The sequence below is a fragment of the Camellia sinensis genome, chromosome 8 (assembly GCF_055761805.1).
Source record: "Camellia sinensis isolate YWXY chromosome 8, ASM5576180v1, whole genome shotgun sequence".
In the NCBI taxonomy this organism is placed as follows: Eukaryota; Viridiplantae; Streptophyta; class Magnoliopsida; order Ericales; family Theaceae; genus Camellia; species Camellia sinensis.
The window spans coordinates 12720429-12746876 of NC_138968.1; the positions used below are offsets into that span (position 1 = coordinate 12720429).

Consider the following 26448-nt stretch of genomic DNA (forward strand, 5'->3'; position numbering starts at 1 on the left):
GAAGAGGACTTTTACTGGTGGCTTTGTTTAGGAAAATTAAGCAAACAATGATTAAATAAAGAACAATTGTAGCATTTCATTAAGTAAGATGGAAGACTTACAAAGATCCAAATCAGCCTCATAGAGGTTTATAGCGACAAACTACTTGAAACTACTCCTATGAATGAAGTGCAATGCAGGAATTTGAAGTACAGGAATGTAAAGAATAAGAAATATAAAAACTGGAAAGAAAATAAAGTAGATAAAACTGGTTTTTTTGGATCTGGGTCTGGGGGCTCTTTCTGGGACCTTCTCTGCTATTTATACTTCTCAGTGATAACCGTCGAAATGAGCTTCTAACCGTCGAACCATCCCTCCATGATTGCTGATCATGTTTCCTCACAGTTAGCTCCACTACGCCATGTCTGCAGTTAGGCTTCCCTCCTGATTTTTGAATTTAAATATGAGTAACCGTTAAAGCCACGCCAACTTGCACTTCTCTACTGATTCCATGCTATATAGATCCACAATAACCAATACTAACTGCCACGTGTGTGATTACGATTGAAGATTTGAATTGTCTTCTAGTATTGCCCTCATCCTGCCACGTGTTAAACTGTGATTAGCCTATACAAAATATGTAGCCAACAATTACACCAAAAAATACAACACAAAATAATGTTTGATTTAGTTGGAATAATTAGTATTACATAAAGTATAATTAACAGTATTACACAAAAAAATGAAAAAATAAAAATTTAAGACTCATTTTATATGATTTTTTTTTTTTTAGAGTACTTAATTTTATTTTAAATAACACAGAAAATTAAGTAAACAAACCAACTAACCAAATTTTTAAAAGCTGAATTTGTACACCAAAAAAAAAAAAAGCTTAAAAAAATGAAATAGGAAAAAACCCCAAAAAATTTTAAAAACTGAATTATGGGTTTTATGGATGCTAAGCCAACCCACCATCTGCCAATTAACAATCACAATTTTCACTATAAAAAAAAAATCAAAATTTTTCCAAACATGGGCAAGGAGGTTGGTTTACTTAATTAATCTATCCTCTCAGATCATGATAGATAATTATTAACTCCACACCTGCACCAAACAAAAAAAAAATTGAATTGGAGAAACAAACCAAAAAAAAAAAAGTGAAAACATACCAAATAAAAAAAAAAACCAAACGTTTAAGTGTAAGTCCAAACAATTGCACACATTTTATGATTTGCAATTTTGAAAAAAAAAATTGAATATAAATATTGTAATGCCCCAAAAAAAAAGGTGATAAATCCATCTCATAAGCGGAAATATAATTGAAACAACATATTTTCATTGATCAGAGTTTGGTATACATTCACATAATGATAATAAGAAATGAAAACAACACAGATAGTCATATGCCTTGATGGCTTACATCTTTCCAAGTCACTACTTGGGTACAACAAAAATGAGTCTTAAACTCAATACAGATAAAGCCCGAGGCTTGTACAAAATGAATGAAAAGCAAAATAAACAAAATGAGCCTTCAGCTCCACAGTCCTCCCAAGCTAAGCCCTTGGCAGAGGCATATCACCAACACCTGAAAATGGTTTTCCCATATAGGGTGAGCCAAAGCCTAGTAAAAATAATCCAATACAACATATGAAACTTAACAGAGATATAAAGGTAATATGCAGATACAATGCCATTGATAAATCGATTCATAATTCTTTTGTAAACCATGCAGTACCAACTGTATATTTCAATTCATGAATTCAATTCCATTTCATTCAGACAACCAAGCTGAGTATACAACTCAATAGGTCTCTAATCATTACCACCATCATACAATCACTACTATTGCCATTTTACGGATATTTTATCCTCGGGAATCGACACCCATGTATACATGCGGTTTTCGGGACTTTCACCTTGGACACACAGGCCAACTTAATTCAATGGAGTACATTCTCCTTCTTCTCCCAAACATGTAGTACATCCCATTTCTTCTCCCAAATATCATACATTTACAATGTATTTAAGACATAGTTACATTCAATGACAACGGATGAGAGATTAGTTTCAATTAGCCTACTCCTCATGCTAATTCTACAACAATCATAGCTATCCTTCACCGATAGCCCAAAATAGATATTTCTAAACAGATATACAATTTCCAAGACAGATAAACTATCCAAATTTCCATAGGTGAGAGATAATACATATCCAACTCCACCATTTATATAGACATCTATCCAACTTCACATTTTCAAAACCAATTCCATTTATTTGTACAAAACAAATGTTTGAGACATTTTAGGGCAAACTCCTCTCTCTTCCAAGATCTAACCCAAGTATCAAAATTAACCATTTTACTACAACACAACCTCATATTCACTCATACACCCATTTTCAATACATCCATTTGAAAGCCCCTCTTTTGATTTTAAACCAAATTCCTAGATTTGCTCAATATCCTCCAAATTCACAATATGTTTATACAAAACAAATAACTATGTTAAGAGTCATATAGGAGTATAGAAAATCCCTGCCGCAAAGTTAGAAGACAAGCAAAGCAAGGGAAGAACTCAGATGAAGCCGAAATCTAACTCTAATCGGATGAAAATGTAGCCCTTGAGATGCCCTACTTTTTTAACAAAGGCACACGAGTAGAGAAACCACTAAATCTAGGTGAAAAATTATAGAGAGAGAGAGAGAGAGTTGTAGAGAGAGAAACTCTAGAACTAGGGTTTGGAAAAGTTTTAGAGAAAGAGAGATATAAAAAAGTGACTTTTACGAACAGATATATGCACAGTCCGCTCGAGCGCAAAAAGTGATGCTCAAGTGCCAAGACACAATAAAAAAGAGCGACACCGCTCGAACGCATGAAGGGCCGCTCGAGTTGAGATCACTCGAGCGCAGAAAATACCGCTAGAGCGTAAAATACACTCCCCCAGTAATTTTGTAGACCTACAAAAGTACTGAGAGTTTACAAAACCCACTCGAGCGAAAGAAGTGCCGCTCGAGCGGAGGAATAAAAATTATGGGCAACAAGAGTTTGAAAACCAAGCTACCAACATGTTCCAAAAGCAACCAAAACAACCCAAAAACCAAACTTAATGAGGGGAAAAAGAATAAGACAAGAATAACCATACGAAACCATAAAACCCGAGTCCAGAATACAAAATGGGTCGGGTCTAAACCAAAATCGCTATAATCTCCCCCTTAAAGAATTTCATCCCTGAAATTTCAAATCAAGCTTTAAAACTATGTTTAAACCAGTTACAATAATGATAATTAATCAATTCCATTATCACGATCCATTCTCCGGCCATTCATTTCCATTAGCTTGATACACAAGTTCCAACATTGAAAGTGCAATTTACATTTTCCAAAACATATACAATGTTTTATATTAAACCTGTGTTTCCAAAACAAAAACAACATATACAATGTTTCCATATCTTCAAAACATATATAATGTTTTCATATTTCATCTACATAATATAATTTCAATACATACTCAAACATCAGCAAATAAGTCTGGGTACTTATCACGGACCTCCAACTCACATTCCCAAGTTGCTTCCTCAACTCTGTGGTGTCACCACAATACCTTAACTAAGGAAATTGTTTTGCCTCACAAAACTTGGTCTCGAGTATCCAAGACTTTCACCGGTCTCTCCTTATACAAGGCATCCTCATCTATCTCTAAGTCGGTCCAATCCAACATATGCAATGGATCCGGCTCATACTTCTGAAACATACTAATATAAAACACATCGTAAACCCCCAGAAACTTGTGGCGGCAAGGCCAAGTGATAGGCTACCTCTCCAATCTGCTCAAGGATCTCAATGGTCCAATAAATCTAGGGGACAACTTCCCACTCTTCCCAAACCTCGTCAAGCCCCGCCTAGGAGATATCTTCAAGAAGACATGATCTCCCACCTCAAAAGACAAAGGTCTCCTCCTACAGTCGGCATAACTTTTCTGGCGACTCTGGGCCGTACCGTAACCAACCTCTTACGGATAAGTGCAACTTTCTCCGTCGTTTTCCAGACTAAATCTGGACCCAACATTAGTGCATCACCCACTTTGGCTCAACACACAGGGGATTTACACAGTCGGCCATATAAGGCCTTAAACGGTGCCATGCAAATACTCGACTGGAAGCTATTATTATAGGCAAACTCCACTAATGGCAAGTGCCTCTCCTACGATCCCTTAAAGTCAAGAACATAACCCCGAAGCATATCCTCTAAAATCTGAATAGTGCGCTCTAACTACATATCAGTCTGAGGATAATACGTAGTGCTAAAGGTCAACCTCGTGCCCAAGGCACTCTGTAGGCTCTGCCACAACCAAGTCGTGAAATGCGGATCTCTATCCGAAACGATTGTCACAAGGACCCCGTGCAACCTCACTATGTCCCTAATATAAAGGTCGACAAAATAGGCTATCGAGTCACTCACACACATAGGAATAAAGTTTGTTGATTTAGTCAACCAGTCAACTACCACCCAAATCCCATCACTACCTTGTAAATTGCTCGCAAGGCCTACAACAAAATCCATTGTGACATGCTCTCACTTCCACTCGGCTATAGGCAAGGTTGCAACAAACCCACTGGTCTCTGATGTTTAGCCTTCACTTGTTGACAAGTAAGGCACCTTGATACAAACACGGCCACATCCTTCTTCATTTCCCTCAACCAAAACTGAAGACTAAGGCCTTGATACATCTTTGTGCCTCTCGGATGCACCGCAAGGCGTGAATGGTGGAACTCTTGGAGTACTTCCTCTCAACAAGACTCCGGCATGAAGAGACGATCACGGTATCTAACACTCGAATCGGGATACACATTCAAGCCCTTTTCTATCTTCCCACTAGAGATCTTTTTCCGATGATTTCTACCTCAAGGTCATTCTTCTGTGCTTCTATCACTTGGTTCACAGGTGTAGGTTATGCAACTACCGAAAACAAGGTCGCAAACTCAATGGATTTGCCAAGATGTAAGTCAAACTCACCAATAGCACCCAACATCTCTCATTCCCGAATAGCAATACAAGTTATACTACTAATAGATTTCCTTCTCAAGGCATTGGCCACAAAATTGGCCTTCCCCGGATGATAATGTAACTCAAAATCATAATCTTCTATAAATTCCATCCACCTCCTCTACCTCAGATTTAAGTCCTTCGGTGTAAACATACACTTCAGACTCTTGTGATCAGAAAATACCTCAAACTTCTCACCATACAAATATTGCCTCCAATCGTCAAGGCAAATATTACTGTAGCTAACTCTAGGTCATGAGTAGGGTAGTTCCTCTCATGTGTTTTCAATTGCTGCGAGTCATAAGCTACTACCTTCCCCTTTTGCATCAACACACAACCCAACCTTCCCTTGAGGCATCACAATACACCGAATAGCCCAAACCCCTCTCCGGAAAAATCAATAATGGAGCAGTGGTAAGTCTAACGTTAAGCTCTTGGAACGACTTCTCACAAGTCTCACTCCACATAAACTTAGCTCCTTTCCTCGTCAATCTAGTCAATGGTGAGGCTAATCTAGAGAAATCCTTCATGAACCAACAGTAATACCCGGCCAACCCCAAGAAACTATAGATTTCAAAAGCATTCTTAGGTTGTTCCCAATCTTGCACTGCCTCTATCTTGGATGAATCTATAGTCACCCATTCCCCAGATACCACATGGCCTAAGAACTTCACTTCTCTCAACCAAAATTCACACTTCCCGAACTTAGCATACAACTTGTGGGCTCTAAGTAACTCAGGTACTACTCGCAAGTGTTTCTCGTGTTCCTCCTTAGAGGGTGAGTAAATCAAGATGTCATCAACAAAGATAACTACAAAACGGTCTAGGAACTCACAAAAGACCTGGTTCATCAAATCCATAAACACAGTTGGTGCGTTGGTTAGCCCAAAAGGTATCCTAAGAACTCATAATGGCCATGCCACGTACGGAATGCCATTTTATGGATATCCTCCTCGTTCACTCTCAACTAGTGATAACCCAATCTTAAGTCTATCTTAGAAAAACAACAAGACCTCTTTAACTTATCAAACAAATCGTCTATAGAGGTATTGGATACTTATTCTTAGTTGTAACCCGGTTCAACTTTCTGTAATCAATACACAATCGCAAACTGTCATTCTTCTTCTTGGCAAAGAGAGACGGTGCTCCCCAAGGCGAAGTACTAGGGCGGATAAAACCCTTATCTAGCAGCTCTTGGAGTTAAATCTTCAACTCACTCAACTCGGCAGGTACAAATCTATACGGTGCCATAGAAATCAGTGTCATACCAGGCACTAAATCAATTGAGAACTCAATCTCACGCTGAAGTGGCAAACTAGTGAGATCCTCAAGAAAAACATCAAGGTATTCCCAAACTACCCTCGGCAAATCAACGTAGACTTCATCACACTCACTACCCAAGAAGTTGGCAAGAAGGAAACTAAGCTCACTCTGTCCACGCAGATCATACACTGGTGATAAGACTCTATCAACCCGATCTCCCAAGAAATAAAAACAATCACCACTCAAGGTACATACAGTAACCCATTGACGGTAACAATCTATGACAGCCCGACAAGATGAAAACCAGTCCATACCAAAAAAGCCATCAAAACTAGACATGTCAATCAACACAAATGCAAAAATAAGTCGGTGACCAGCAACCTCTATGTCACAACTCCGACACTCCTGCTCCAATATAATCTCACCACCAATAGGTGACTCTACACTAAGAGGAGATGCTAACTAAGCCAACTCTAACCCTAAAGTCGATACAAATGCAGATGAGATAAATGAATAGGATGCACTCGTATCAATCAACACATTAGTAATGAAATTGTATAACAAGAAAGTACCTCTCACTACTGAAGGCACTGGTACTAGGTCTGGCGCGATAACAGCATACACACGCCCTGTAGGCCTCTGCTCTACCTGCTCACCCCTTGAAGTATACGTCTGATGCACTGATTGAGCCGAAGAGGCACCCTGATTAGCCCTCGAGGCCTGTGCTGACTGTGCAAGCTGGTAACTCTGTGTCTACCTCAAACCAGATGCACTAGGTGTGCCATCCAACTATAGACAAAACCTCTTCATGTGCCCCACCTAGCCACACTGGTAACAAGCAAGTAGCTGCCCTCTCCTCTGACTCTAGTTCTGAGAACGAGCTGAAGACGATACAAATCGTTGCCCCCCCATTTGCGAGCAAGTTGGAGACTTTTGGCCCAACTGGCCACACTTGAAACAAGTGACTTCTCCCTGACCACCTCTCCTAGAACCTGAACTCGGTACTAGAAAAATGGACCTCGACTAAGCTCCCTAGGACTGCTGTGGGTTCAAACCCATCTGCCTCTTACTATTCCCTTGAACATCCTGACTCCTCCTAGAGCCTCTCATTCGTTCCTCCTCCATCTGCATCACAGTCTCAAGATGAGTCGCTGCCTCCACAAGGCATCCATAATCTCTAATTATGGACCAGACCACTTTGAACATAAGCCCGGTCCTCAGCCACTTCGCGAACTCTAAACAACGGCGCTCCTCAGTTGCCACAAGTTCTGGTGCAAACTTCGACAAGCTAGTAAATGTGGCCTCAAACTCAGCCACCAGACTATTCAACTACACAAGCTTAGAGAACTGGTCTCTCAACTTTTCCCTAATAGTGGGAGGCAAAAACTTATCTTGGAAGGCATCAACGAAAGCCTCCCAAGTTACCCTAATGCGCCCTCACGCGTACTTCCACCATTGACCTGTATCTCTTTTCAACTGGAAGGATGACAAGGTCACCCTTAAACCTCCATCTTCGATGCCAAGCATCTCAAATGTCTTCACCATCTGTTCTACCCACTCATCCACCTTCAATGGCTCCTTAGGATCACCCAAAAACTCATCCGGAGTCGACTGAAAAAACTTCGTTTCAAGAATGACAGCCCTGCCTCAACTGCGGGCTAAGGCACCCATAGCCTACTGACCAACTGGTTTGGCCACATTGGCCTGACCAACTGGTTTGGCCACATTGGCCTGACCAACTCCTTCCTCCTATACCAGAATATCATCCGAAAAAGGTACCTCATGCCTTCTAGGCCTACCACGCTAATCATTACAACCATCATACAATCACTGTTATTTGCCATTTTATGATTATTTCGTCTGCTCGAATCGACAGCCATGTATACGCATGGTTTTCGAGACTTTCATCCTGGACATATAGGCCAAATTAATTCAATGGAGTACATCCCCTTCTCCCAAATATCATACATTTACAATGTATTTAAGACATAGTCATATTCAATGACAATGGACGAGAGATTAGTTTCAATTTGCCTAGTCCTCTCGTAATTCTATAATAATCATAGCTATCCTCCACCGATAGTCCAAAACAAATATTTCAAAACAGATATATAATTTCCAAGACAGATAAACTATCCAAATTTCTATAGGTGAGAGATAATACATATCTAACTCTACCATTTATATAGACATCTATCTAATTTCACATTTCCAAAACCAATTCCATTTATTTGTACAAAACAAATGTTTGAGACATTATAGAGCAAACTCCTCTCTCTTTCAAGATCCAACCTAAGCATCAAACTTAACCATTTTACTACAATACAACCTCATATTTACTCCCATACCCATTTTCAATACATCCATTTGAAAATCCCTTTTTTGATTTTAAACCAAATTCCTAGATTTGCTCAATATCCTCCAAATTCACAATAGTGTTTATACAAAACAAATAACTATGTTAAGAGTTGTACAGGAGTATAGAAATACCTACCTCAAAGCTAGAAGACAACCAAAGCAAGAGAAGAACTCGAATGAAGCTGAAATCCAACTCTAATCGAATGAAAATGTAGCTCTTGAGATGCTCTACCTTTTTAACAAAGGCACACTGGTAAAAAAACCACTATGTAACGCCCTCAAAATAATAACAATAAACCCATCAGATAAGACGTGCATTTACATTTAAACTAACCGCATTCCTTTCATTCATTAAAATTTCCAAGACATAAGTATTACATGTTAACCTCATAACAAAATGCCCTACGGGCTTACAGCTTTCCAAGTTAACACTTGGTTACAACAAAGAGTTCTAACTCGTTTACACATTAAGCCCTTGGCTTGAAATTACATGTAATACATCAAAAGTAAAACGACAAAACTATGCCCGCCACTAGCCTCCCAGCTATGTCCTTGGAGGTGGCATGCTTCCTGTACCTGAAAATGATATTCCCATATAGGGTGAGCCACAGCCCAGTAGAAATACACTAAACCAACCATGGACAATGACTAAAACATTAGCAATTGATAGTTGGTCAACACTGATACAATCACATAAATTACATATTTATGTCAATGACTTACAAGTCCCAATTACTTTTCATTTTCCCTTTTTCAACAGATAAGCATGCTAGCTCTATCGTCATTTCCACAGATATGTATAAAAACTATATCTCACATTCAGATAAGCATAAAAGCTATATCCACATTCTCAACAGATATGTATATCAACAATATCCACAGATAAGCATACAAGCTGTATCCACACTCTACAACAGATATGTATATCAACAATATCCACAGATAAGCATACAAGCTGTATCCACACTTCACTTCACAAAGATAAGCATATGAGCTCTATCTTCACTTCTCTAGACAAGCATATGAGCTCTGTCTACGGAGTTCATCCCCTATCTCCTCCCAATACCTATCCGGTTTAGAGGTACATCCCCTATCTTCCCCTAAACCGCGGAGTACATCCCCTATCTCCTCCTCTACACATAACGTATATAAACACATTGGTTCTATATACAATCACACAATACACACAATTAATGTATTCTATCAACCGTCAAGTTCCATGACACATTCCATTGATTAGTTTCTGTTTACCTAATCATCATGCATTGTCTACAACAATCTCGACTATCCTCCACCGATAGCCCAAAGCAGTTATTTCTAAAACAGAAAATAAATGCACAAATGGATATTCAATCAACATTTCATTTCCTCATTTCTCACCAATTAATTATCCCAATTAATTAAACAATGTAATTAGGCCATTTTCCATAATTACCATTTCAACCCTTAGGTCCCATTTTCATCAATGATTCAACAATCATTCTATTTTTCTATGCCAAACATGCATCTAGGTTTATTATGAATAAAACCCCAACTTTTGTAAAATTACACAAAAGCCCCAAACTTTCACAAAATTACCAAACCAAGCCCAACATCTCAAAATACCAAAATTTAAAGACAAAACCCATAGAGAGGAGTAGGATATCCCTACCTCGAAGTTTTAGCCCAAAAGGAGATGAAGACTCCAAGATCAACTTGCTCCAAATCCAAACTTTTTCAGATTAAATCGAAGCTCTCAACGCCCTCTATCTTTTTAACAAAGGCCTTAGGCTAGATTCACACCCTAGGGAGATCAAATCTTAGAGAGAGTGCAAGTTTAGAGAGAGAGGGTGTCGGATTTAGGGTTTAATCAAAGAAAAGGACTGAAAAAGTGATGTTTTAGACGCTGCTGTCCGCTGATATAAAACACGCTCGCTCGAGCGAAGGATTGGTCGCTCGAGCGACCAGACACAGAAAACTCTCGCTCGAGCCAAGAAGTTCTCGATCGAGCGAAGAAAAACCCAGACCGCTCGAGCCACGAAAAGCTCGCTCGAGCCAGAAACTACAACTCTCAGGTCCAGAACCGGGGCAACACTACTCTCGCTCGAGCGACAGACTCCTCGCTCGAGCGAAGGACCAAAAATCTGGGCAGCAACACTAGGCTCCCAAACACAACCAACCTGTAACAAACCTGCCCAACACATCCCATACTCAATATACAAAGTAAAAAGGATGCAAACAAGATAATAAACAACATCCAACATCCACGGACACATGTCCGGATCACTGTACAACAAGGGTAAACCCGGGATCGCTATACACTAAATCTAGGTAAAAAAGTAGAGAGAGAAAGAGAGAGAGAGAGAGAGAGTTGTAGAGAGAGAAACTCTAGATCTAGGGTTTGGAAAAGTTTTAGAGAGAGAGACATGAAAAAGTGATGTAAAAAGTAACTTTTACAAACTGATATACGCACAGTCTGCTCAAGCACAAGAAGTGATACTCGAGCATCCAAACACAATAAATTGTTCCACTCGAGTGCAAGAAGTGACACTCGAGCGCCAAGACACAATGAAAAAGGGCGACACCACTCAAGCGCATCAAGTGATGCTCGAGTGCAGAATACATACTCCTAGTAGTTTTACAGACAGCAGGCCAACACTCGAGTGCAAGAAGAGCTGCTCGAGCTAAGACCGCTCGAGCGCAGAAAATACCACTCAAGCGTTGAATACACCCTCCCAGAAGCTTTGCAGACCTGCAAAAGTACTGAGAGTTCACAAAGCCCGCTTGAGTGCAAGAAGTGCCGCTTGAGCTGAGGAGTAAGAATTTTGGGCAACAAGAGTTTAAAAACCAAGCTACCAACCTGTTCCAAACGCAACCAAAACAACCCAAAAGCCAAACTCAATGAGGGGAAAAAGAATAAGACAAGAATAACCATACGAAGCCATGAAACCCGAGTCCATAATACAAAATGGATGGGGTCTAAACCAGAATTGCTATAAATATACAGAAGCACACAAAATAGAAAAGTACAAACCCAAGACACTAAGAACACTCAAAAAGGAAAATAAACAATAACATTGAAACAGATTTGATGTACATAAAGAAAACTAACAATTTAAAAATAAAATCACAGCAATTATAAACACACAAACACAAATATTGATATAAACAAAGAAAAATATTCAGTGTGTTTGGTTTGAGTTTTCTGGATTAAATTTTTTGAAAACTGAGTTTTTTGGTTTTTGTATTCTTTTGTTTTTAGTGAATATTTTTTAAATTTTAAACATTTTTTTTACTTTTTTAGATGCACCTTAGTTAGATGTACCTAAAAAGTAAAAAATTTGTGAAAAAAATATTTTAAAAAATTAATAAATACATAAAAAAACAAAAAATGTATTGAATTCTTGTATTTTTTTGTATTTTTGGTATTTAGTGAATTTTTAAAAGATTTTTTTTACAATTTTTTTACTTTTTAGGTGTATTTATGTTAGGTGTGTCTAAAAAGTAAAAAAATTGCTTAAAATATTAAAAAAATTCAGTAAAAACAAAAAAACACGGAAAATAAGAATGTATAATTTTCTGAAAAGTGTTTTCTGAAAAATGAAAAAAGCAAGCTGAATTAATTTTTTTTTTTTAACTTGATAACACAATGAAACATTTCATTTTCTATAAATTTTTTGTAGAAAGTATTATTAACAGTATTACAAAAAAAAAAAAAATACAACACAAAATATTTGTTGTGATTATAAATCTAACACTCATTATAAATCTAAGACTCATAGAGAATACTTACAGTCAAAATAGATAAGTGTCGATAAAGAATCACCCGAGAAGTTTATTCTGAACAACACAAAGTCATAAAGCAACCTACAAAAAAATTAATAGTATTACACAAAAAAAATACAACACAAAATAATGTTTGATTTAGTTGGAATATTTTGATTTTTCAAGTTTCAAGCATTATAAATCCAACATTCATACAAAATTCTTACATTCAAAGTAGATCAATGTCGATAAGAATCACCATAGAAGTTGTTTTGTTTGAACAACACAAAGTCATAAAGCAACCTACAAAAAAATATCTATACTATTATTACTCAGTAAAATAATGCTTGATTTAGTTGGAGTATTTTGATTTTTTGTTTAAAACTTGGTTGAACATGAAACACAAACCCAAGTCTCCTAAACAGTTACAGTAAAACAAATTTTGGCACCTCTAAATTATTTTGTAAAAAAAAAAAAAAACACTTCAAAATAAATAAATAAATGAACAAAGGGTTTTTAAAAATAGTTTCAATAAAAAAAGATTAGATATAAACGATGGAAAAGAATAAATAAACGAAAACCTAATTAATAGAAAGTATAAAAATAAAAATACAAAAACAATTAACAATATTACAGAAAGTATAATTAACAGTATTATACAAAAAAATACAAAAATAAACATCTAAGACACTCATTTTATCACTATAGGAAAAAGCACATTCGGCGACCAAATTTCCCGACTAAAAAAAATTTGGTCGCTGAAAGTATAGCTTTCAGCGACCAAAATAGCATTAGTAGCCAAAAGTAAAGTTTTTTGGAGACTAAACAATTTTAGTAGCCAAAAGGCTACAATTGGCGACTAAAACTAAGTTTGGTCATTGATTATATGGGTTTTAGTGACTAAAAATTTTTTAGTAGACCAAAGTAAAGCTTTTTGGCGACTAAAAAAATTTAGTAGCCAAAAGTCTACAATTGGCGACTAAAAATAAGTTTGGTTGCTGATTATATGGGTTTTACCGACTAAAAAAAATTAGTAGCCAAAATTAAAGCTTTTTGGTGACTAAAAAAATTTTAGTAGCCAAAAATCTACAATTGGCGACAAGAAAATAAGTTTAGTTGCCAAAAGTGGTCATTTTTAGCGCGGGAGAACAAAAAATCCTAAGGCAAGAATTAAATTTTTTGGTGACCAAAATTTTGGTAGCTGAAAGTGCATCTTCGACGACCAAATCCGACTTTGGTCGGCAAAAGTTAAGTTTTTTAGCGACTAAAAAACAATTAGTAGCCAAAAGTGGTCTTTTTTTATTTTGCTACTAAATAGTTTATTTTACATAAATTATGTTCAATAAAATAATTATGTTTATACATATACTTTTATATCAATATGGATGTATGTACTATATAAACAATATATGTCATATAATCATGTGGTGTTATAGAGGCGTAGTGGGAAGAGTGTGGTGCATAAGATTTATGGTGTGGGAGGCTAGCGGTTCAAGTCTCCGCAAGAGCAGATCAAATTGTTCTACAACAAATTTTTTTTTTTTTTCACGTTTGAAGCTTTTGGCGACTAAAGGTGCTAGTCGCCAATTGGCTGCTTTTGGCGACTAAAGGTGTTCGTCGTCGATTCCTTGACTATTGGCGACTAAAACATTGGTCAGTAAATATATAATTTTAAAGAAATATAATTGACTATTGGCGACCAAAATTTTGGTTGCTAATGACTTGCTTTTTGGCGACCAAAGGTTTTTTGGTTGGCAAAACCCTCCAAGACCTTTCCCGACAAGGTTTTGGTGACAAATGTAGCAACCAAAATTTTTGGTCGCAGAATGTCATTGGCAACCAAAAAACAGACAATTGGCGACCAATATTTTAGTCGCTAAAAGTGACTTTTTTTGTAGTGTATATATTTTTTTTGAGAGCGCATAATTTTGTTTTAAACAACATAGAAAATTAACTAAACAAACCAACCAACCAAATTTTTAAAAGCTGAATTTGTACAGTAAAAAAAACAAAAGCTTAAAAAAATGAAATAGGAGAAAGCCACCAAAAATTTTAAAAACCGAATTACGGGTTTTATCTTTGCCTACCCACCATCTGTCAATTAAAATTCACAATTTTTACTACTCAAAAAAAAAAATCACAATTTTCCCAAACATAGGCAGGGAGGTTGGTTTAATTAATTAACTTATCCTCTCGGATCATGATAGATAATTATTAACTCCACACCTGGGCCAAACCCAAAAAAAAAAAAATTGATTGAATAGGAGAAACAAAAAATAAAAATAAAAATCCAAACTATTCAATTGCACACAGAGAAATTTATCTCACAACCATATCTAGCTAAGTGCTCGCTTGGGAATCATGATTAATCAATGTGTTCTTCATGCACTGCATCATCTAACAGCTGTCTTAGAGACCTCACCCAACAGAAATTTTTTATGTTAAAAAGGAGAGTAGTTTTTGGATATAGAAATGCTAGAGACTAAAAGTACAAACCCAAGACATTTAGAACACTCATAAAAAAAAATAAACAATAACATTGAAACAGATTTGATATACATGAAGAAAACTAACAATTTAAAAATAAAATCAAAGCAATTAAATGCACTTGTATACAAAACATACCAAATAGACATAGGAGAAACAAAAAAATAATAGTTTTACAAAATTTTCTTGACATGATTTCAACATTAGTCGGGGTAAGGGACTATGAATATGGACAACCTTGCTTGGAAGTATACATCAATCAACTATCACTTTAGACACCTGCAACTTTCTTTGAAATTTGACCAGACATGGATGTGTTAAAATTTCACGAGATTTGGCCAAACTTTCATGAATTTTGGCCAAACAGAGAAATCCATCTCACAACCATATCTAGCTAAGTGCTTATTTGGGAATCATGATTAATCAATGTGTTCTTCATGCACTGCATCATCTAACTACTATCTTAGAGACCTCACCCAACATAAATTTTTTATGTTAGAAAAGAGAGTAGTTTTTGGTTATAGAAATGCTAGAGACTAAGAAATTCACTACAGGAAAAAAATATATACATATATACATATATATAAAAAGCACACACATTCATACAAAAGATAACTTATCAAATAGAAACAGACAGCAGTGAAGATGTTCAGAACTTTTCAGTGAATATATAAATGAAAAGCACACACATTCATACAAAAGAGAACTTACCAAATAGAACTTTTCAGAAGAGAACTTTTGGAAGAGAACTTTTCATCATTTTATCAAAACAAATACAAAATGCAGTGAAGATGTTCAAAACTTTTCAATAAAGATGTTCTAACTACTTTAGAACTGCACAATAATAAGGAGACATGGAGAGTGGGAAGTGGGAAAGTGGAATTGATTGTTTTAATTTGTCATTTTACCCTTAATTAAAACTGATATAAGTGTAAGAAGTTAAGGACATTTTAGGGAAAATTTTCTCAGGAATGGCTTCAGGACTCCAAAATTGTTGTTCCCTTTTAATAATAGAATAGATAGATATATAATATTTTATTCTATTATTCTATTATTTATATTACTAAGTTTTATTTAGAGATATTATTGATATTACTATTTGTTCTATTTGTAAATTTTCTTCAATAAAAGAAGAAGAAGAAGAGGAAAGAAAGGAAGAGAAGAGCAGAACCAGAGAGCTTGAGGGAGAGCTCCATGCCAGGCGAGGGTTCAAGCCCAGAATGGGAGTGTTTAGTTTGTAAATAGAGTGTGGTAGTTTTCTTGTCTTAGGATAGAGATGAAACCCTAATCAAATAATTGGGGTAAGTTGTATTTAGTATGTTTAGTTTTGATTTGGTTTGGATGGATACAGTTGTATAACTTTTAGATCTTTTTGTACAATAAATGTTTTATTTAAATCATGTAATACAATTATTTTCATTGATGTGTATTAAAATTGTTAGGCAAGTCATACATAGTAAGATAGGTCGTGCATCAACTGTAGTGTAGTGTAGTTTAGTGGTGACAGCCCGTGCTAAACGAAGATGATTCGTGACTTTCTGGTTTTAATATACAAATCCTCTTGATGATATATTTCTGATCAATTTACATCATATTATCCAAATTAATAATTTTCTAAAAACTGACACAATAAACCCTGGTTGTAAGGTTAGTGGTGGATTCAAAATCCTGATATATTTCTTATTTTATTTTATGTTTTATTAATTTTAATTTTATTATTTTAAAAACCAACCTTTTTAAATTACTTTAACTATTATTTTTTAATCAATGCAACTCAATTAGTCCTTAAGGATCGACACCTGATCTTAACCGCTATATTTCGAAGTAGTAGTTATTACTTGGTTTCAATAGAATATTTTGGGGTGCAAACGACAACTACCAAAAATAGTCAATACATTCAATGTTCCACTTCACCCACAGAGTACCATATTTTCTCAGCTCACTAGATTCCAACAACTCGTGTTCAAGAAAATTTATGAAGTCCATAAAAAATATCTAAACATGGCACCCATCACATTTACAACTGCAAAAATGAAAGTAAAGAATGGACATCTAAATGCAGCTCATTATCTGATAAAAATAAAAGACAAGAATGACGTGATCCCCTATAAATGTGATTGGTTCAAAGATTAAGAAGCACCTTTTATAATAGATCCAATAGAAGTAAAGGTAAGAGAATTTTTCATAATATATCACGAAACTATAGAATTAGTAAGGATTGGGTTTAAATTGGTTCATTATGGAAGGACCACCTTTGCAATAACACCATCCTTCGTGAAAAAATAATTATTCTAAGATTGCCTTATGAATCAGTATACGATTACTTAGAACAGGTAGATTCTGAAACATATTTATCCGAAATATGATATAAATTTTTTGAAAAATATCTGATGGAGCAAGATCTAGAAGGATGGGGTGATATGTTTGAAGAATATGACGAGAATTATGATCTTAGTGATGTCATGGGTGATGAGGAGGTATGAAATCTAAAGAAAGCAATAGATTGACAAAAGCATGGACAATTTGGAAAAATCAAGGGCTGAGAGGACTACACCTCTATGTAACTACACCACCAAATGTCTCTTGTTCATGAATACTATGTGATCACCATATGACCACACCACCTGCTTGTTTGTGTTTTGTTTGTCTTCTAACAACAATAAAAGACTTTATTTTTGTAGATTAGGTTGAAGTCCAGACTTAAAATCCACAAAGTACCTATATAAAGGCCTTAAGGAAAAGTAAGAGGGGACAAAGATTACAAAGAGTATACTTGAAACTAAGAAAAAAGTTTGGATTCTGAAGCCTTCTTAAAACAAACAATACTCTAGAAATCACTCTACAGGCACCCCTTGTCCATATAAATTTTTTGTTCAATAAACAAAAATATTTTCTTTTCAAAAAGAGTGTATTGCTTTTATATGAGAGATTATTGATCTTAGGTAGGGGTGGCCGCGGATCAGATTTGTGCAGTTTGCGGTTCGGTTTTGACCCACCCGCATCTATGTGGTTTGGGAAAAAGTCAACCCGCAACCGCCCACAGTCCGGTTTGCAATTTGTGCGGATAGAGTTCGTGGATATGCGGGAGGTTTGCGATTTGGACTTTTTTCTTTAAAAATTTATTTTTGAGTTTTGTTTTTTCCATTTTGTAAATATTTATTTTGGGTCATTTTTCCCCAATTTTCTAAAATGCTCCAATATTAATAATTAATGAATTAAAAACACAACAAAATCAACTCCTAACACAAACAAATCATTCCAACTTATAAAATTATAAAATTCCAATTCCATGCATCATGGTTCTATTCAATGACAGAAGCAAATGTTAGGCTAAGCAGTACTCATAATGCAAATCAAACAAAAAAAAGACCGAGATTTGGATTTCAGGTATGGTTCTCTCAATTTTACATTCAAAACGAATGAATGAACAATTTTATAGGGGATGCTAAAAATTCCTACAATACAGAAACTCAATCCAGAAATTTTTAGTTATAAATAAATACTAACACATTACATTTTTTAATATTACACAAAATTTACATGATTCATAAAGTTGTTACCTGATTCATTGACAAGCCTAAGACATCATTCTTTTCCAAGATAACTTATATATATATATATATACTTTCTATAAATAAAAATAAAAATAAAATTATGTATATATATCCAAGAGAAAAAATGGAAAAAAAAAAAAAAAAGAAGAAGAAGAAGAAGAAGAAGAAGAATAAGAAGAAGAAAATATTGCATCTCTTCATCAATTACGATTCTCAGCATTTTTGTTGATTCATTTTTCAGATAAGAGCTTATGAAAATTGTTTCCTAATGCATTAGGGTTTGGTTTGTTTGGTCAACAAAAAAATATCTAGGATAGATCATAGATGAACGGTCCAGGTTAAAATATATATATATATATATATATATTAAATATTCTAACTGCGGGCAGGTTGTGGCAGGTTTGAACCCGCCCGTAACCCAAAAACTTGCTATATTCCAAACCGCACCCTACCCCATTGTATTTGCGAAACCGCCCATACGTGTGCGGGTCGGGTCAGGTAGGGCGGGCTATGCTGGCAGGATAACCCTATGCCTAGCCCTAATCTTAGGTCTCCTACATAACCAAAGAAATGGCTTTTGAAGTTACAGTCTGAGTTAGGAAACGAAACAGATCTGTGCTGAACCTAATCTAAGGAAGGAAAGGTTGAGGTTAACCACCTCTATAAACTGCAAGCTTGCCAATGCCAGAACCCTACACCGACTACATTCAGGTAAAGGTTAAAGTCTTTTGATACTATTCTTATTTTGAAAGTATAGTGGGCTTAAAATCAAAACATTTTAATAATACAAGAAGTAACAATAATAAATAGTTTGTTTATGAGTATTTATTACCATCTCTATATTCAGGATCTGTTGTTAGATCGTAATCAAGTAATAATATTAATAGCAAAATATCAATGACAACGTAATTTTCTATAAAATCTACTAAAAACTGATAATATTAAAGATATAATATTTACTAAAATAAAGAACTAATAAAATAATTCAAGAAATCATATATTATCAACAACAGTTAGATATAATATTATAAAAAGAAATTAATAATAATAAATAAAATAATATATATATATATATATATATATTCTACATTAGCACCACACAAACAATCCACATCAGTTGGACAGTTTGGACCATCCTATTTACACGGGGATATAGCACCACATTATTTGAATATCAATTTGTTGATTTGTTGAAGGCATGTAGATGCTGCTCCACTCCCAGTGGAGTCGCCAAATGTTTTGGGTTGCTTGGTGATTCCTTGGCACGTAGCATGAGCTAATAGGATCAACTACGCAAATAGGGTCCAATTGCCCAACCTAGGCCTGTAAATGGATTGGATTTAGATCAGATCTGTCAAAATCTGAATCCGATCCGATTAAGACAAACTCAAATCCGATCTGAATCCGTTTAGCCCATATCCAATTATAGATATCCAAATCCAAATCCGATGGTTTCGGATATCCGATCCGATAATTTGATCCGTTTATTTATTTATTGAGCTACAATTTTCTACAATTTGATTTTTTTTTTCATTTTGTGTTTTCTTCATTGAAATTGAGAATAATCGGATCGGATTATTAGATTATCGGGTCGAATCGGATTTTTGCATATTCAATCCGTTTAATAAACGGATTAAATTACCGGATTACTGGATCGAATTTTTTGTAAACGAATTCGTATTTTCAGACCGAATTCAAGTCGGATTTGAATTAAATCCGATCCATTGACAGTCCTAGCCCAACCCATGCCTGTCTTGCCCAGTGGGCTTTTACAAAGCCTAAGCTTGCTAGGCTAGTGCCAATAAGATTGCACCTGAGACTAGGTGTTGAAGCCCGACAAGACAAGAATGATTCTATTTATACTCAAATGGTAATTTAGTACGTCTAATTAAAATTTTTAAATTTTAATATAAATTTAGAAGATGTTTAGAATGATCTAAACAAATATATTTTTTTAACTTTTAAGAAAAAAACATAAAATATAAGTTGAGTTTAAAGTGATATGGTAGAGAGGTGATGTGACCCAAATAAAATGATTGTGACCCAAATAGGATAATATGTTACAATAGCATGTGCTATTTTAGCACATGCCAAACACTCTCTTACAAATAAGAACAATGCACATTAGACCGTAAAATAAATTTTTTTCTCATGATACATCCTAATCAATCTTGAGATATGGTTTTTATCGATCTTGAAAAAACATATAATAGAGTGCCTCGGGATATAATCTGGTGGATGTTAGAGAAGAAAGGGGTGACAAAATGTTACATTGATATGATCAAGGACACATATGAAGGAGTGGTGACCTCTATTAGATCATCTGTTGGAGAGACAAATAAATTTTCAATTATTGTAGGGTTACACCAAGGATCAACCTTAAGTCCTTATATTTTTGCTTTAGTTATGGATGAGTTGACAAGAAATATTCAGAATGATGTGCCGTGATGTATGCTTTTTGCAGATAATATCGTATTAGTTGATGAGACTAGAGAAAGAGTTAACACAAAGTTGGAGACTTGGAGAGAAACACTTGAATCTAAAAGATTTAGGATAAGCAGAACTAAAATAGAATACATTGAGTGTAAATTTAGTAACCGTAACAATGAAAGCCAAGGAGAAGTGAAGATTGAGAATCAAGAACTACCTAATAGTGAACATTTTTGTTATTTAAGATCAATTATTACAACGGTTGGAGAGATTAGAGCGGATGTGGTCTATAGAATTAAGGCAATGTGGCTTAAATGGAGGAGTGCGTCTGAGGTACTATGCAATAAACGAGTACTTACTAGACTAAAAGGAAAGTTCTATAGAAAAACTATTAGACCAACGATATTGTATGGGACGGAGTGTTGGACAACTAAGAAATAATATATGGATAAGATTAGTGTTACTGAGATGAGGATGATAAGATATATGTGTATCAAGACTAGAAAAGAAAGAATTAGGAATGACTATATTCGAGAATGGGTAGAAGTAGTACCGATAGAAGATAAGTTGAGAGAGAATAGATTGACATGGTTTGGTCATATTCAACGAAGACCAACAGAGATAGCAGTAAAAAGATGCGATGCAATGACAATAGATGGAAATGTTAGGAGACGGAATAGACCTAGATTAACGTTGGCTAATGTAGTAAATAGAGAAATAAATCTACTTAAATTGACTAACGAAATATCTTTTGATAGAGTTGAGTGAAAATGAGGGATTCATATAGCCGACCCCATTTGATGGGATTGTAAGGCTTGGTTTGGTTTAGTTTGGTACACCCTAATCACTTATACATATTCTTCATATTCAAGTCTTTTCATCTTCTTTCCCAAATTTCAATTATTCTCTCTTCATTTGCTTCCTCACTCCAAAACTCCAATCCATTATCATCATCATTATTTTTTATTGTGTTGTTACTTGCAAATAAAAGAAAGTTTGAATAAAATCAAACAATAAATAAAAATAATAATCAAAAGTGTTTTTTGAAACAATCCATTAAAGATGAGGCAAATATTCACATAAATATAAAATTACAATTATTAATTTCTATATATTTTTTTACATAAAAGCACATTTTTTTCTTGTTTTACGTCAATACTGTTTAGCCTTTCACTACCCAAAGACTGAATGGCTTATTTTGGGAAGTTAAAAGTTGGCTTTTTTGATTATTTTTTTTCGCTTTTTTGAAAAATGTATAAAAAAAATTAGAAAGGTGATGTGACTCAAAAAAGTAAAAAAAAAATTACTTTTAACTTTTTTTGCCAAAAGAGACCAAAGTGACTTGCCTCGGCCTCTCAGAACCGAACAAAATGAACAAAAAAAAAATTATCCTTTGTTGTTTTAAATAAAAAAAAAATTGTTGTTGTTTCTTGCCCATCAAATTTTTTTTTTTTTTAAAAAGTGAATATGTAAATGTATAGCAACAAATGGCTGGACAAAGTTCTTTTATCCGGCAACATGAAAACGGAATAATTTGAATTGCTTTGTTTATTATTTGGGTGTATTACAAATTATGATTTTATCTGAAGGGTAATTTGTGAAAAAACATAGAGGTATTGAGAGTAAATTACAACCCTAAATAATTTAATAAAAAGTATTGACAAATTGAACGTATTTAATGAATTTTTAGGTGCAAATCACCTTGTTTGGTTCCAATTTTCAGAATTTAATTTTCTGAAAATTGAGTTTTTTATTTTTTGCATTTTTTTTTTTTGTTTTTAGTGAATTTTTTTAATATTTTAAGCAATTTTTTTTACTTTTTAAATGCACCTAATCTAGATATACCTAAAAAGTAAAATACTCATTAAAAAATATTTAAAAAAATTTCATAAATACACAAGAATATAAAAATGTATTAAATTTTCGAGTTTTTTTTTATATTTTTTGTATTTAGTGATTTTTTAAAAGTTTCTTTTTCTTGAATCCAAGAAAAAATATATATATATATATTATATTTTTTAATTGTATTTATATTAAAAGGTGGTTTGAAATGATCTAAATAAGTATACTTTTTAACTTTTTACGAGAAAATGTGCAAAAAAATAAAGAGGTGATGTGATGGAAAAAAAGATAAAAAGTATGTACTTATTAGTACACTCCAAACAAGCCCTAAGTGTAGCTAAAAAATACAAAAAATAAAAAACTTAATTTTTAAAAAATTAAATTTTCAAAATTAAAACCAAACCTAGTGATTAGAATCCCCCCAAACACGTTGGTTCAGACCATTTTCCCCTTACTCGACCCAAGGCTGCCCACGTAGTTAGCCCGCGGGACGGTTTGGGCACCAATTTTACAAGCTGGGTAGGCCTAACTTCGTGCTGACCCTTACTTGAAATGATTTGGACTCTTTTAAGATCTGAAGGGTTGCGAATGTTGCTGGCCCGTGGGCCTATATTGTGCGGTATACTTGAAGAACATAAACTACCTTGCCGGCAAGCATGGATGCTCCCATGCGGGAGCTCGTTTGGACACCAAGCAAGCATATAGAGAGACAGAGGAAAAAAAAAAAAACTGAGGGACTAGTGTAGCCCCTTTGGAACCCATTTCATATAAATACATTTACTCATGTTTACAAAATCAAGACTCATTTCAATTTTATTTTGTGAAATCCTCTTTAGTTGATGAAATCCATTTATTTACTCATAAATGTTGCCCTAGAAATATGAAGAGTCAGATAGGGGGGCTGATGAAAAGAATTGGATTCTCTTAAGTTTGTCATCCAATTGGAGAGATTGTTTGGCATGATGGGCTCATTCTAGAGTTGATGTTGGTGATCCGAACTATTCACATTTTAAAATTCGTTTAGTAAAATATTTTTATAAAAAATTAAGATAGTCAGACATCAATAATTATATATTTCAATAACATTTATTTTTAAAGTCATCCATTTTTGTAATATAAATGTGATTCAAACATATAGTTCCATGTTTGATCATCTTAATTTTTTGTATAAATATTCTACTCAACAAATATTAAAAAAATGAACGATTTAAATCACCAAGATCAACCCTAAAATGGGCCCACCAAGTCCAAATAATCTCTCAAGATAAAGACAACCAACTTAAGAAAATTCAAACCCAAAAATGGATGAAAGGAGCAGAGAACACATTTTTAAAAAGCCATTTTTGTTTGTTTTTTTGAGTTTTTAAAAACAGTTTTCAAGTTTTAATTCTTTTTTCCTTTCGTGTTTTGTTTTGAGTGAATTTTTTAATATTTTAAGTAATTTTTTATTTTATTTTTTTATGCTTCTAATTTAGATTTACTTGAAAAATAAAATATTTGAAAAAAATATTTAAAATAATTCAATAAATACAACAAAAACAAAAATGTATTAAATTTTTGTGTTTTTAGTATTGAGTTTTTTTCATACAAAGTTGTACTTTTTAAGTGTATCTAAATTAAATGAATCTAAAGAGTAAAAAAAAATGATTAAAATAGTTTTAAAAATTCACTAAAAATAAAAAAATAAAATAAAATACATATTGAAAACTGAAAAAATATTTTCGAAAACTCCAAAACCAAACAAATTGCACTGGTCATACTATAATCATATGTAAGTTATGACATTTATGGCATTGATTATTACAAATATCATAATTACATCTCCTTCCGTCATAATTTAAAAAAAAAACGAGTCATAACTAAACATTACACAAGATATAGCTAAAGATATTTTAAATCATAACCAAAATAATATTATAGCCAATACCACAATAAATCATAACCAACAACACAATAAATTATAACTAAATAATACATCAGTTGTAATTGGGGCATACATAAAATTTCTCAAACAAAAATAGAGAAACATGTAAGGAGCTGATGGAAATGGTAGCTGATGATAGCGGAAGGATGGATGTGGCAACCAGTAGTGGAGTAGTTAATGTTAGTAGTAGGATGGGAGTGTTCACAGGTTGCAAATTAAGTTAAAGAATAATGTTATATGCATTAATTGATGTACTAATTAGTGTACCAATTGATAATGTAACATAATTTAAGAAGTTTTGAGTATTTGTAATGTGATAAATGAGTGAGGTCAATAATAATGTCATAACTAGTGTTGATACACTAATTAGTGCATATAACACAACTTATAAATAATAAAAGTACAAAATCTTTAATTCTCCTATATCCAATGACTTTCCCACTCTCCAACAAAAGCACTTCGATTTCAACAACATGAACCATGTAAATAATTTTGAATAGTTTAATCATCCAACACAATTGGTAGGTAACACATGCACCCTCTGAAATTGAACCCTCAATCTTGTGGGAGGATAGAGCATCAACATGCCAAATTTTGGGTTTTAATTAGATGTCATTTTTTTATGGGACAATTGACATTTCAATAGATTATTCAAAGTAACATATTTATTTTTTGGGACAATAACAGAGCATCTCCAAATCACTTTGAACATTGAATTCAGACATTGGCCAGCTACAAAAATTGAGGAAACATATTACCTCATGAAATCACTGCATTCCATGCCATAATCAGCAAAACCATTAACTATTTGTTAGTATAAATTTAAAAAAAAAAAAAAAAAAGAATCAGGACATGATGTCACTGTGCACTAAAAGTTACCTGGTCTTTTTATTTATTTATTTATTTTATCAGTTCTAAAAATTATCAGATCTAACCAAGTCAAAATCGTAAAATACCCTGTGCAAATAACAAGTAAATCATGTAAGTTGAAACTTCAATAGTTTTAACATACTAGGCACAATCAATGAGTAGTTTCCTGCTTTAAGGCCCCATCCCTTGCGGAAGGATGGAGCTGGTAATCACCTTGTCAATGTTTTTGTGCTGAGTAAGTCCAGAAGGGCAGACTTCTAATATCCGATTGAGTTACATAAAAAACCCATTTCCAAGGGGGTTCAACATGGAAAGACTTGACATTTTCAATTTTTTTGTGGTTTCAAGTTAAGCAAGACATCCATGCACACAAGCCATTTTTCAGAAAGTGAGATTTCATTACCAAAATATATTGTTTTATAACGAGGAGACAGTTTGGGGGGACCATCCCCTTATTTCAAAGTCATTAGTCTGAAAATTTCTAGAATGGAGAATATGAACGTTACTGATCTTATTGACTGGGATTTTGGTTTATGGAAGCAAGACTTTAGTGAGCTCTTTTTAAAGTTTGTGTCTGACTGTTCATGTATTGGGTTCACCTAGCCAATGACAAATAAATCAGTTTGCACCTCACAAAGAACAGAGTTGACTGTTCATTTTGCATATTATTCAGACTTGAATGCTGGAAATTCATATCCATCAATTTCAAACTCAGGATGCATGAAATTTTTTTGAAAGGCAATATGGAGTCTACAGGCTTTTTTAGTAACTTTTTGGCTTTTTGCCTAAAATGTGATGTAAAAAAAACTAACATGTTTGGGATGACTTTTTGATTTTTACCAAAAGATGTGCAAAAAATAGAGAGAAAATAAAATCTTTGACTTTTTGGTATGGGTTGTTGGCTTTTCAGTTTTTTTAGTGACTTTTTGGCTTTTTTGGCTAAAAAAACCACTT

The 26448-nt window shown here is 34.2% G+C and overlaps 1 long non-coding RNA gene across 1 annotated transcript; it reads right to left on the reverse strand.

Moving 5' to 3' along the window:
• Nucleotides 1-1295: 1295 nt before the first annotated feature.
• LOC145796821 (uncharacterized) lies at nucleotides 1296-12709 on the reverse strand. The gene is made up of 3 exons (XR_014337372.1): nucleotides 12615-12709; nucleotides 12416-12489; nucleotides 1296-1564 (listed from the first exon to the last, which is right to left on the reverse strand). It is a non-coding gene; the product is annotated as an uncharacterized LOC145796821 (long non-coding RNA).
• Nucleotides 12710-26448: the final 13739 nt, after the last annotated feature.